Raw genomic sequence first — 13,781 nt, forward strand, 5'->3', positions numbered from 1 at the left:
TCAAGCAATGAGAGTACCTCTACCCATTCTGTTTCATTGTTTCATTGCAGTCTGTTTCATACATGCAGTTTGTTTCATTGTATGAACGCGTGAAGTTTATTCCATTGAATGAATGGCAAATGCTCGATTCATTTGAAACTACTTGCAGTGTTTCTCATCGAATGAATGATTGCAGTTTGATTCATTGATTGAATGAATGCACTTATTTTCACCCCATAAATGAGTGAAGGTCGCATAATTAAATCAATAAATTACAATCGATTCTTTGAATCAAAGATTGAAATATGAAATAATGAACGAGTGAATGTAGGTTGTTTCATTGAAAAAAAGAGTTATGCTCGAGACATTGAATGAAAGAGAAAAACTACACTCGTAGAATGAACACGTGTAGTTTGCTTCTTTGTATCAATGCGTTAAGCTTGTGGCAGTAAACGAATGAGAGTACGTCTACTCATTGAATTATCATGTGCAGTCTGTTTCATTGAATGAACGAGTGTAGTAATAAAAAGTTTGTTACATTGAAACAAGGAATAAAGGTATGATTCATGGAATCAATAATGGTACTTTGATTCAATGATTCAATGAATGCAGGTTGTTTCATTGAATTAAAGCGTTAAGCATAACACATTGAAGGAATGAGAGAAGCTCCACTCATTGAAATGACACGTGCAATTTTACTCATGGAGTGAATGTGTGCAGTTCGATTGAGACAGTGCATGAAGCTTGTGGTATTCAATGAATGAGAGTAGCTGTACTCATTGAATTGACAAGTGTAGTCTCTTTGATTGAATGAACTTGTGCAGTTTGATTCATTCAGTAAGTTTCTTTCATAGAAACAATGAATAAGGTTTGATTCATTGAATCAATGTTTGAAGTTTGATTCAATGAATCAATGAATGCAGTTGGTTTCATTGAATCAAAGCGTTAAGCTTGACGCATTGAACGAAGCTCCACTCATTGATTTAAGACGTGCAATCAGTATCATTGAATGAATGCGTGTAGTTGTTTCATTGAATGCACATGCGCAGTAGGATTCAGTATATAACTGAGTTACGTTTGTTCCATTGCAACAAGGAATAAGGTTTGATGCATTGAATCAATGATTGTAGTTTGATTCAATGATTGAATGAATGCAGTAGAATGAAAGCGTTGAACTTGACACATAGCATGAATAAGAGAAGTTCTAATAGCAGGTGCATGTTTCAAGGAGTGAATGTTTTGTAGTTTGATTGAGACAATGTTTGAAGCTTGTGGCTTTGAATGAATTAGAGGAGCTGTACTCATTGAATTGACAAGTGCAGTCTCTTTCATTGAATGAACGTGTGCAGTTTGATTCACTGAATAAGTGTGTTAAGTTTGTTTCATTGTTACGTTGATTCCTTGGGGCAATCCTTGAAGTTTGATTCAATGAATGCAGTTTGAAATCGTTAAACTTGACATATTCAACGAATGAGAGAAGCTCTACTCATTGAATTAATACGTGCAGTCAGTTTCATTGAATGGATGCGTGCAGTTTGTTTCAGTGAATGAAAGCGTTAGCCTCGAGACATTGAATAAACGAGAAAGGCTGCACTTATTGAATTAAGAAGTGTCGTCAGTTTCATAGAATGAATGCATGCAGTTTCTTTCATTGAATGCATGGCCAAAACTCGATTCATTGGAAATGAATGTTTCTCAGCGAATGAATGATTGCAGTTTGGTTCATTGATTGAAAGAATGCAGTTAAATACATTCCATTAATGAGTGAAGTTTGCATAATTAAATCATTGAATTACATTCGAATCTTTGAGTCAATGATTGAAATATGAAATAATGAATGTGTGTATGCAGGTTGTTTCATTGAATTAAAGAGTTAAGCTCGAGACATTGAATGAAAGAGAAAACCTCTACTCATTGAATCAACAGTTGCAGTTTGCTTCATGCACTAAATGTGTGTAGTTTGTTTGAACGAATCACTGCGCTAAGTTTGTGGGTGTCAAGCAATGAGAGTACCTCTACCCATTCTGTTTCATTGTTTCATTGCAGTCTGTTTCATACATGCAGTTTGTTTCATTGTATGAACGCGTGAAGTTTATTCCATTGAATGAATGGCAAATGCTCGATTCATTTGAAACTACTTGCAGTGTTTCTCATCGAATGAATGATTGCAGTTTGATTCATTGATTGAATGAATGCACTTATTTTCACCCCATAAATGAGTGAAGGTCGCATAATTAAATCAATAAATTACAATCGATTCTTTGAATCAAAGATTGAAATATGAAATAATGAACGAGTGAATGTAGGTTGTTTCATTGAAAAAAAGAGTTATGCTCGAGACATTGAATGAAAGAGAAAAACTACACTCGTAGAATGAACACGTGTAGTTTGCTTCTTTGTATCAATGCGTTAAGCTTGTGGCAGTAAACGAATGAGAGTACGTCTACTCATTGAATTATCATGTGCAGTCTGTTTCATTGAATGAACGAGTGTAGTAATAAAAAGTTTGTTACATTGAAACAAGGAATAAAGGTATGATTCATGGAATCAATAATGGTACTTTGATTCAATGATTCAATGAATGCAGGTTGTTTCATTGAATTAAAGCGTTAAGCTTAACACATTGAAGGAATGAGAGAAGCTCCACTCATTGAAATGACACGTGCAATTTACTCATGGAGTGAATGTGTGCAGTTCGATTGAGACAGTGCATGAAGCTTGTGGTATTCAATGAATGAGAGTAGCTGTACTCATTGAATTGACAAGTGTAGTCTCTTTGATTGAATGAACTTGTGCAGTTTGATTCATTCATAGAAACAATGAATAAGGTTTGATTCATTGAATCAATGTTTGAAGTTTGATTCAATGAATCAATGAATGCAGTTGGTTTCATTGAATCAAAGCGTTAAGCTTGACGCATTGAACGAAGCTCCACTCATTGATTTAAGACGTGCAATCAGTATCATTGAATGAATGCGTGTAGTTGTTTCATTGAATGCACATGCGCAGTAGGATTCAGTATATAACTGAGTTACGTTTGTTCCATTGCAACAAGGAATAAGGTTTGATGCATTGAATCAATGATTGTAGTTTGATTCAATGATTGAATGAATGCAGTAGAATGAAAGCGTTGAACTTGACACATAGCATGAATAAGAGAAGTTCTAATAGCAGGTGTGTCAAGGAGTGAATGTTTTGTAGTTTGATTGAGACAATGTTTGAAGCTTGTGGCTTTGAATGAATTAGAGGAGCTGTACTCATTGAATTGACAAGTGCAGTCTCTTTCATTGAATGAACGTGTGCAGTTTGATTCACTGAATAAGTGTGTTAAGTTTGTTTCATTGTTACGTTTGATTCCTTGGGGCAATCCTTGAAGTTTGATTCAATGAATGCAGTTTGAAATCGTTAAACTTGACATATTCAACGAATGAGAGAAGCTCTACTCATTGAATTAATACGTGCAGTCAGTTTCATTGAATGGATGCGTGCAGTTTGTTTCAGTGAATGAAAGCGTTAGCCTCGAGACATTGAATAAACGAGAAAGGCTGCACTTATTGAATTAAGAAGTGTAGTCAGTTTCATAGAATGAATGCATGCAGTTTCTTTCATTGAATGCATGGCCAAAACTCGATTCATTGGAAATGAATGTTTCTCAGCGAATGAATGATTGCAGTTTGGTTCATTGATTGAAAGAATGCAGTTAAATACATTCCATTAATGAGTGAAGTTTGCATAATTAAATCATTGAATTACATTCGAATCTTTGAGTCAATGATTGAAATATGAAATAATGAATGTGTGTATGCAGGTTGTTTCATTGAATTAAAGAGTTAAGCTCGAGACATTGAATGAAAGAGAAAACCTCTACTCATTGAATCAACAGTTGCAGTTTGCTTCATGCACTAAATGTGTGTAGTTTGTTTGAACGAATCACTGCGCTAAGTTTGTGGTGTCAAGCAATGAGAGTACCTCTACCCATTCTGTTTCATTGTTTCATTGCAGTCTGTTTCATACATGCAGTTTGTTTCATTGTATGAACGCGTGAAGTTATTCCATTGAATGAATGGCAAATGCTCGATTCATTTGAAACTACTTGCAGTGTTTCTCATCGAATGAATGATTGCAGTTTGATTCATTGATTGAATGAATGCACTTATTTTCACCCCATAAATGAGTGAAGGTCGCATAATTAAATCAATAAATTACAATCGATTCTTTGAATCAAAGATTGAAATATGAAATAATGAACGAGTGAATGTAGGTTGTTTCATTGAAAAAAAGAGTTATGCTCGAGACATTGAATGAAAGAGAAAAACTACACTCGTAGAATGAACACGTGTAGTTTGCTTCTTTGTATCAATGCGTTAAGCTTGTGGCAGTAAACGAATGAGAGTACGTCTACTCATTGAATTATCATGTGCAGTCTGTTTCATTGAATGAACGAGTGTAGTAATAAAAAGTTTGTTACATTGAAACAAGGAATAAAGGTATGATTCATGGAATCAATAATGGTACTTTGATTCAATGATTCAATGAATGCAGGTTGTTTCATTGAATTAAAGCGTTAAGCTTAACACATTGAAGGAATGAGAGAAGCTCCACTCATTGAAATGACACGTGCAATTTTACTCATGGAGTGAATGTGTGCAGTTCGATTGAGACAGTGCATGAAGCTTGTGGTATTCAATGAATGAGAGTAGCTGTACTCATTGAATTGACAAGTGTAGTCTCTTTGATTGAATGAACTTGTGCAGTTTGATTCATTCAGTAAGTTTCTTTCATAGAAACAATGAATAAGGTTTGATTCATTGAATCAATGTTTGAAGTTTGATTCAATGAATCAATGAATGCAGTTGGTTTCATTGAATCAAAGCGTTAAGCTTGACGCATTGAACGAAGCTCCACTCATTGATTTAAGACGTGCAATCAGTATCATTGAATGAATGCGTGTAGTTGTTTCATTGAATGCACATGCGCAGTAGGATTCAGTATATAACTGAGTTACGTTTGTTCCATTGCAACAAGGAATAAGGTTTGATGCATTGAATCAATGATTGTAGTTTGATTCAATGATTGAATGAATGCAGTAGAATGAAAGCGTTGAACTTGACACATAGCATGAATAAGAGAAGTTCTAATAGCAGGTGTCAAGGAGTGAATGTTTTGTAGTTTGATTGAGACAATGTTTGAAGCTTGTGGCTTTGAATGAATTAGAGGAGCTGTACTCATTGAATTGACAAGTGCAGTCTCTTTCATTGAATGAACGTGTGCAGTTTGATTCACTGAATAAGTGTGTTAAGTTTGTTTCATTTGTTACGTTGATTCCTTGGGGCAATCCTTGAAGTTTGATTCAATGAATGCAGTTTGAAATCGTTAAACTTGACATATTCAACGAATGAGAGAAGCTCTACTCATTGAATTAATACGTGCAGTCAGTTTCATTGAATGGATGCGTGCAGTTTGTTTCAGTGAATGAAAGCGTTAGCCTCGAGACATTGAATAAACGAGAAAGGCTGCACTTATTGAATTAAGAAGTGTAGTCAGTTTCATAGAATGAATGCATGCAGTTTCTTTCATTGAATGCATGGCCAAAACTCGATTCATTGGAAATGAATGTTTCTCAGCGAATGAATGATTGCAGTTTGGTTCATTGATTGAAAGAATGCAGTTAAATACATTCCATTAATGAGTGAAGTTTGCATAATTAAATCATTGAATTACATTCGAATCTTTGAGTCAATGATTGAAATATGAAATAATGAATGTGTGTATGCAGGTTGTTTCATTGAATTAAAGAGTTAAGCTCGAGACATTGAATGAAAGAGAAAACCTCTACTCATTGAATCAACAGGTGCAGTTTGCTTCATGCACTAAACGTGTGTAGTTTGTTTGAACGAATCACTGCGCTAAGATTGTGGGTGTCAAGCAATGAGAGTACCTCTACCCATTCTGTTTCATTGTTTCATTGCAGTCTGTTTCATACATGCAGTTTGTTTCATTGTATGAACGCGTGAAGTTTATTCCATTGAATGAATGGCAAATGCTCGATTCATTTGAAACTACTTGCAGTGTTTCTCATCGAATGAATGATTGCAGTTTGATTCATTGATTGAATGAATGCACTTATTTTCACCCCATAAATGAGTGAAGGTCGCATAATTAAATCAATAAATTACAATCGATTCTTTGAATCAAAGATTGAAATATGAAATAATGAACGAGTGAATGTAGGTTGTTTCATTGAAAAAAAGAGTTATGCTCGAGACATTGAATGAAAGAGAAAAACTACACTCGTAGAATGAACACGTGTTTGTTGCTTCTTTGTATCAATGCGTTAAGCTTGTGGCAGTAAACGAATGAGAGTACGTCTACTCATTGAATTATCATGTGCAGTCTGTTTCATTGAATGAACGAGTGTAGTAATAAAAAGTTTGTTACATTGAAACAAGGAATAAAGGTATGATTCATGGAATCAATAATGGTACTTTGATTCAATGATTCAATGAATGCAGGTTGTTTCATTGAATTAAAGCGTTAAGCTTAACACATTGAAGGAATGAGAGAAGCTCCACTCATTGAAATGACACGTGCAATTTTACTCATGGAGTGAATGTGTGCAGTTCGATTGAGACAGTGCATGAAGCTTGTGGTATTCAATGAATGAGAGTAGCTGTACTCATTGAATTGACAAGTGTAGTCTCTTTGATTGAATGAACTTGTGCAGTTTGATTCATTCAGTAAGTTTCTTTCATAGAAACAATGAATAAGGTTTGATTCATTGAATCAATGTTTGAAGTTTGATTCAATGAATCAATGAATGCAGTTGGTTTCATTGAATCAAAGCGTTAAGCTTGACGCATTGAACGAAGCTCCACTCATTGATTTAAGACGTGCAATCAGTATCATTGAATGAATGCGTGTAGTTGTTTCATTGAATGCACATGCGCAGTAGGATTCAGTATATAACTGAGTTACGTTTGTTCCATTGCAACAAGGAATAAGGTTTGATGCATTGAATCAATGATTGTAGTTTGATTCAATGATTGAATGAATGCAGTAGAATGAAAGCGTTGAACTTGACACATAGCATGAATAAGAGAAGTTCTAATAGCAGGTGCATCTTGTTTCAAGGAGTGAATGTTTTGTAGTTTGATTGAGACAATGTTTGAAGCTTGTGGCTTTGAATGAATTAGAGGAGCTGTACTCATTGAATTGACAAGTGCAGTCTCTTTCATTGAATGAACGTGTGCAGTTTGATTCACTGAATAAGTGTGTTAAGTTTGTTTCATGTTACGTCTGATTCCTTGGGGCAATCCTTGAAGTTTGATTCAATGAATGCAGTTTGAAATCGTTAAACTTGACATATTCAACGAATGAGAGAAGCTCTACTCATTGAATTAATACGTGCAGTCAGTTTCATTGAATGGATGCGTGCAGTTTGTTTCAGTGAATGAAAGCGTTAGCCTCGAGACATTGAATAAACGAGAAAGGCTGCACTTATTGAATTAAGAAGTGTAGTCAGTTTCATAGAATGAATGCATGCAGTTTCTTTCATTGAATGCATGGCCAAAACTCGATTCATTGGAAATGAATGTTTCTCAGCGAATGAATGATTGCAGTTTGGTTCATTGATTGAAAGAATGCAGTTAAATACATTCCATTAATGAGTGAAGTTTGCATAATTAAATCATTGAATTACATTCGAATCTTTGAGTCAATGATTGAAATATGAAATAATGAATGTGTGTATGCAGGTTGTTTCATTGAATTAAAGAGTTAAGCTCGAGACATTGAATGAAAGAGAAAACCTCTACTCATTGAATCAACAGGTGCAGTTTGCTTCATGCACTAAATGTGTGTAGTTTGTTTGAACGAATCACTGCGCTAAGTTTGTGGGTGTCAAGCAATGAGAGTACCTCTACCCATTCTGTTTCATTGTTTCATTGCAGTCTGTTTCATACATGCAGTTTGTTTCATTGTATGAACGCGTGAAGTTTATTCCATTGAATGAATGGCAAATGCTCGATTCATTTGAAACTACTTGCAGTGTTTCTCATCGAATGAATGATTGCAGTTTGATTCATTGATTGAATGAATGCACTTATTTTCACCCCATAAATGAGTGAAGGTCGCATAATTAAATCAATAAATTACAATCGATTCTTTGAATCAAAGATTGAAATATGAAATAATGAACGAGTGAATGTAGGTTGTTTCATTGAAAAAAAGAGTTATGCTCGAGACATTGAATGAAAGAGAAAAACTACACTCGTAGAATGAACACGTGTAGTTTGCTTCTTTGTATCAATGCGTTAAGCTTGTGGCAGTAAACGAATGAGAGTACGTCTACTCATTGAATTATCATGTGCAGTCTGTTTCATTGAATGAACGAGTGTAGTAATAAAAAGTTTGTTACATTGAAACAAGGAATAAAGGTATGATTCATGGAATCAATAATGGTACTTTGATTCAATGATTCAATGAATGCAGGTTGTTTCATTGAATTAAAGCGTTAAGCTTAACACATTGAAGGAATGAGAGAAGCTCCACTCATTGAAATGACACGTGCAATTTTACTCATGGAGTGAATGTGTGCAGTTCGATTGAGACAGTGCATGAAGCTTGTGGTATTCAATGAATGAGAGTAGCTGTACTCATTGAATTGACAAGTGTAGTCTCTTTGATTGAATGAACTTGTGCAGTTTGATTCATTCAGTAAGTTTCTTTCATAGAAACAATGAATAAGGTTTGATTCATTGAATCAATGTTTGAAGTTTGATTCAATGAATCAATGAATGCAGTTGGTTTCATTGAATCAAAGCGTTAAGCTTGACGCATTGAACGAAGCTCCACTCATTGATTTAAGACGTGCAATCAGTATCATTGAATGAATGCGTGTAGTTGTTTCATTGAATGCACATGCGCAGTAGGATTCAGTATATAACTGAGTTACGTTTGTTCCATTGCAACAAGGAATAAGGTTTGATGCATTGAATCAATGATTGTAGTTTGATTCAATGATTGAATGAATGCAGTAGAATGAAAGCGTTGAACTTGACACATAGCATGAATAAGAGAAGTTCTAATAGCAGGTGTCAAGGAGTGAATGTTTTGTAGTTTGATTGAGACAATGTTTGAAGCTTGTGGCTTTGAATGAATTAGAGGAGCTGTACTCATTGAATTGACAAGTGCAGTCTCTTTCATTGAATGAACGTGTGCAGTTTGATTCACTGAATAAGTGTGTTAAGTTTGTTTCATTGTTACGTCTGATTCCTTGGGGCAATCCTTGAAGTTTGATTCAATGAATGCAGTTTGAAATCGTTAAACTTGACATATTCAACGAATGAGAGAAGCTCTACTCATTGAATTAATACGTGCAGTCAGTTTCATTGAATGGATGCGTGCAGTTTGTTTCAGTGAATGAAAGCGTTAGCCTCGAGACATTGAATAAACGAGAAAGGCTGCACTTATTGAATTAAGAAGTGTAGTCAGTTTCATAGAATGAATGCATGCAGTTTCTTTCATTGAATGCATGGCCAAAACTCGATTCATTGGAAATGAATGTTTCTCAGCGAATGAATGATTGCAGTTTGGTTCATTGATTGAAAGAATGCAGTTAAATACATTCCATTAATGAGTGAAGTTTGCATAATTAAATCATTGAATTACATTCGAATCTTTGAGTCAATGATTGAAATATGAAATAATGAATGTGTGTATGCAGGTTGTTTCATTGAATTAAAGAGTTAAGCTCGAGACATTGAATGAAAGAGAAAACCTCTACTCATTGAATCAACAGGTGCAGTTTGCTTCATGCACTAAATGTGTGTAGTTTGTTTGAACGAATCACTGCGCTAAGATTGTGGGTGTCAAGCAATGAGAGTACCTCTACCCATTCTGTTTCATTGTTTCATTGCAGTCTGTTTCATACATGCAGTTTGTTTCATTGTATGAACGCGTGAAGTTTATTCCATTGAATGAATGGCAAATGCTCGATTCATTTGAAACTACTTGCAGTGTTTCTCATCGAATGAATGATTGCAGTTTGATTCATTGATTGAATGAATGCACTTATTTTCACCCCATAAATGAGTGAAGGTCGCATAATTAAATCAATAAATTACAATCGATTCTTTGAATCAAAGATTGAAATATGAAATAATGAACGAGTGAATGTAGGTTGTTTCATTGAAAAAAAGAGTTATGCTCGAGACATTGAATGAAAGAGAAAAAACTACACTCGTAGAATGAACACGTGTAGTTTGCTTCTTTGTATCAATGCGTTAAGCTTGTGGCAGTAAACGAATGAGAGTACGTCTACTCATTGAATTATCATGTGCAGTCTGTTTCATTGAATGAACGAGTGTAGTAATAAAAAGTTTGTTACATTGAAACAAGGAATAAAGGTATGATTCATGGAATCAATAATGGTACTTTGATTCAATGATTCAATGAATGCAGGTTGTTTCATTGAATTAAAGCGTTAAGCTTAACACATTGAAGGAATGAGAGAAGCTCCACTCATTGAAATGACACGTGCAATTTTACTCATGGAGTGAATGTGTGCAGTTCGATTGAGACAGTGCATGAAGCTTGTGGTATTCAATGAATGAGAGTAGCTGTACTCATTGAATTGACAAGTGTAGTCTCTTTGATTGAATGAACTTGTGCAGTTTGATTCATTCAGTAAGTTTCTTTCATAGAAACAATGAATAAGGTTTGATTCATTGAATCAATGTTTGAAGTTTGATTCAATGAATCAATGAATGCAGTTGGTTTCATTGAATCAAAGCGTTAAGCTTGACGCATTGAACGAAGCTCCACTCATTGATTTAAGACGTGCAATCAGTATCATTGAATGAATGCGTGTAGTTGTTTCATTGAATGCACATGCGCAGTAGGATTCAGTATATAACTGAGTTACGTTTGTTCCATTGCAACAAGGAATAAGGTTTGATGCATTGAATCAATGATTGTAGTTTGATTCAATGATTGAATGAATGCAGTAGAATGAAAGCGTTGAACTTGACACATAGCATGAATAAGAGAAGTTCTAATAGCAGCATGTTTCAAGGAGTGAATGTTTTGTAGTTTGATTGAGACAATGTTTGAAGCTTGTGGCTTTGAATGAATTAGAGGAGCTGTACTCATTGAATTGACAAGTGCAGTCTCTTTCATTGAATGAACGTGTGCAGTTTGATTCACTGAATAAGTGTGTTAAGTTTGTTTCATTGTTACGTCTGATTCCTTGGGGCAATCCTTGAAGTTTGATTCAATGAATGCAGTTTGAAATCGTTAAACTTGACATATTCAACGAATGAGAGAAGCTCTACTCATTGAATTAATACGTGCAGTCAGTTTCATTGAATGGATGCGTGCAGTTTGTTTCAGTGAATGAAAGCGTTAGCCTCGAGACATTGAATAAACGAGAAAGGCTGCACTTATTGAATTAAGAAGTGTAGTCAGTTTCATAGAATGAATGCATGCAGTTTCTTTCATGAATGCATGGCCAAAACTCGATTCATTGGAAATGAATGTTTCTCAGCGAATGAATGATTGCAGTTTGGTTCATTGATTGAAAGAATGCAGTTAAATACATTCCATTAATGAGTGAAGTTTGCATAATTAAATCATTGAATTACATTCGAATCTTTGAGTCAATGATTGAAATATGAAATAATGAATGTGTGTATGCAGGTTGTTTCATTGAATTAAAGAGTTAAGCTCGAGACATTGAATGAAAGAGAAAACCTCTACTCATTGAATCAACAGTGCAGTTTGCTTCATGCACTAAACGTGTGTAGTTTGTTTGAACGAATCACTGCGCTAAGATTGTGGGTGTCAAGCAATGAGAGTACCTCTACCCATTCTGTTTCATTGTTTCATTGCAGTCTGTTTCATACATGCAGTTTGTTTCATTGTATGAACGCGTGAAGTTTATTCCATTGAATGAATGGCAAATGCTCGATTCATTTGAAACTACTTGCAGTGTTTCTCATCGAATGAATGATTGCAGTTTGATTCATTGATTGAATGAATGCACTTATTTTCACCCATAAATGAGTGAAGGTCGCATAATTAAATCAATAAATTACAATCGATTCTTTGAATCAAAGATTGAAATATGAAATAATGAACGAGTGAATGTAGGTTGTTTCATTGAAAAAAGAGTTATGCTCGAGACATTGAATGAAAGAGAAAAACTACACTCGTGAATGAACACGTGTAGTTTGCTTCTTTGTATCAATGCGTTAAGCTTGTGGCAGTAAACGAATGAGAGTACGTCTACTCATTGAATTATCATGTGCAGTCTGTTTCATTGAATGAACGAGTGTAGTAATAAAAAGTTTGTTACATTGAAACAAGGAATAAAGGTATGATTCATGGAATCAATAATGGTACTTTGATTCAATGATTCAATGAATGCAGGTTGTTTCATTGAATTAAAGCGTTAAGCTTAACACATTGAAGGAATGAGAGAAGCTCCACTCATTGAAATGACACGTGCAATTTTACTCATGGAGTGAATGTGTGCAGTTCGATTGAGACAGTGCATGAAGCTTGTGGTATTCAATGAATGAGAGTAGCTGTACTCATTGAATTGACAAGTGTAGTCTCTTTGATTGAATGAACTTGTGCAGTTTGATTCATTCAGTAAGTTTCTTTCATAGAAACAATGAATAAGGTTTGATTCATTGAATCAATGTTTGAAGTTTGATTCAATGAATCAATGAATGCAGTTGGTTTCATTGAATCAAAGCGTTAAGCTTGACGCATTGAACGAAGCTCCACTCATTGATTTAAGACGTGCAATCAGTATCATTGAATGAATGCGTGTAGTTGTTTCATTGAATGCACATGCGCAGTAGGATTCAGTATATAACTGAGTTACGTTTGTTCCATTGCAACAAGGAATAAGGTTTGATGCATTGAATCAATGATTGTAGTTTGATTCAATGATTGAATGAATGCAGTAGAATGAAAGCGTTGAACTTGACACATAGCATGAATAAGAGAAGTTCTAATAGCAGGTGCATTTGTTCAAGGAGTGAATGTTTTGTAGTTTGATTGAGACAATGTTTGAAGCTTGTGGCTTGAATGAATTAGAGGAGCTGTACTCATTGAATTGACAAGTGCAGTCTCTTTCATTGAATGAACGTGTGCAGTTTGATTCACTGAATAAGTGTGTTAAGTTTGTTTCATTGTTACGTCTGATTCCTTGGGGCAATCCTTGAAGTTTGATTCAATGAATGCAGTTTTGAAATCGTTAAAACTTGACATATTCAACGAATGAGAGAAGCTCTACTCATTGAATTAATACGTGCAGTCAGTTTCATTGAATGGATGCGTGCAGTTTGTTTCAGTGAATGAAAGCGTTAGCTCGAGACATTGAATAAACGAGAAAGGCTTCACTTATTGAATTTAAGAAGTGTAGTCAGTTTCATAGAATGAATGCATGCAGTTTTTTCATTGAATGCATGGCCAAAAATCGATTCATTGGAAATGATGTTTCTCAGCGAATGAATGATTGCAGTGTTTGGTTCATTGATTGAAAGAATGCAGTTAAATACATTCCATTAATGAGTGAAGTTTGCATAATTAAATCATTGAATTACATTCGAATCTTTGAGTCAATGATTGAAATATGAAATAATGAATGTGTGTATGCAGGTTGTTTCATTGAATTAAAGAGTTAAGCTCGAGACATTGAATGAAAGAGAAAACCTCTACTCATTGAATCAACAGTTGCAGTTTGCTTTCATGCACTAAATGTGTGTAGCTTGTTTGAACGAATCACTGCG

This window comes from Hemiscyllium ocellatum, chromosome 13 (genome assembly GCF_020745735.1).
Source record: "Hemiscyllium ocellatum isolate sHemOce1 chromosome 13, sHemOce1.pat.X.cur, whole genome shotgun sequence".
In the NCBI taxonomy this organism is placed as follows: Eukaryota; Metazoa; Chordata; class Chondrichthyes; order Orectolobiformes; family Hemiscylliidae; genus Hemiscyllium; species Hemiscyllium ocellatum.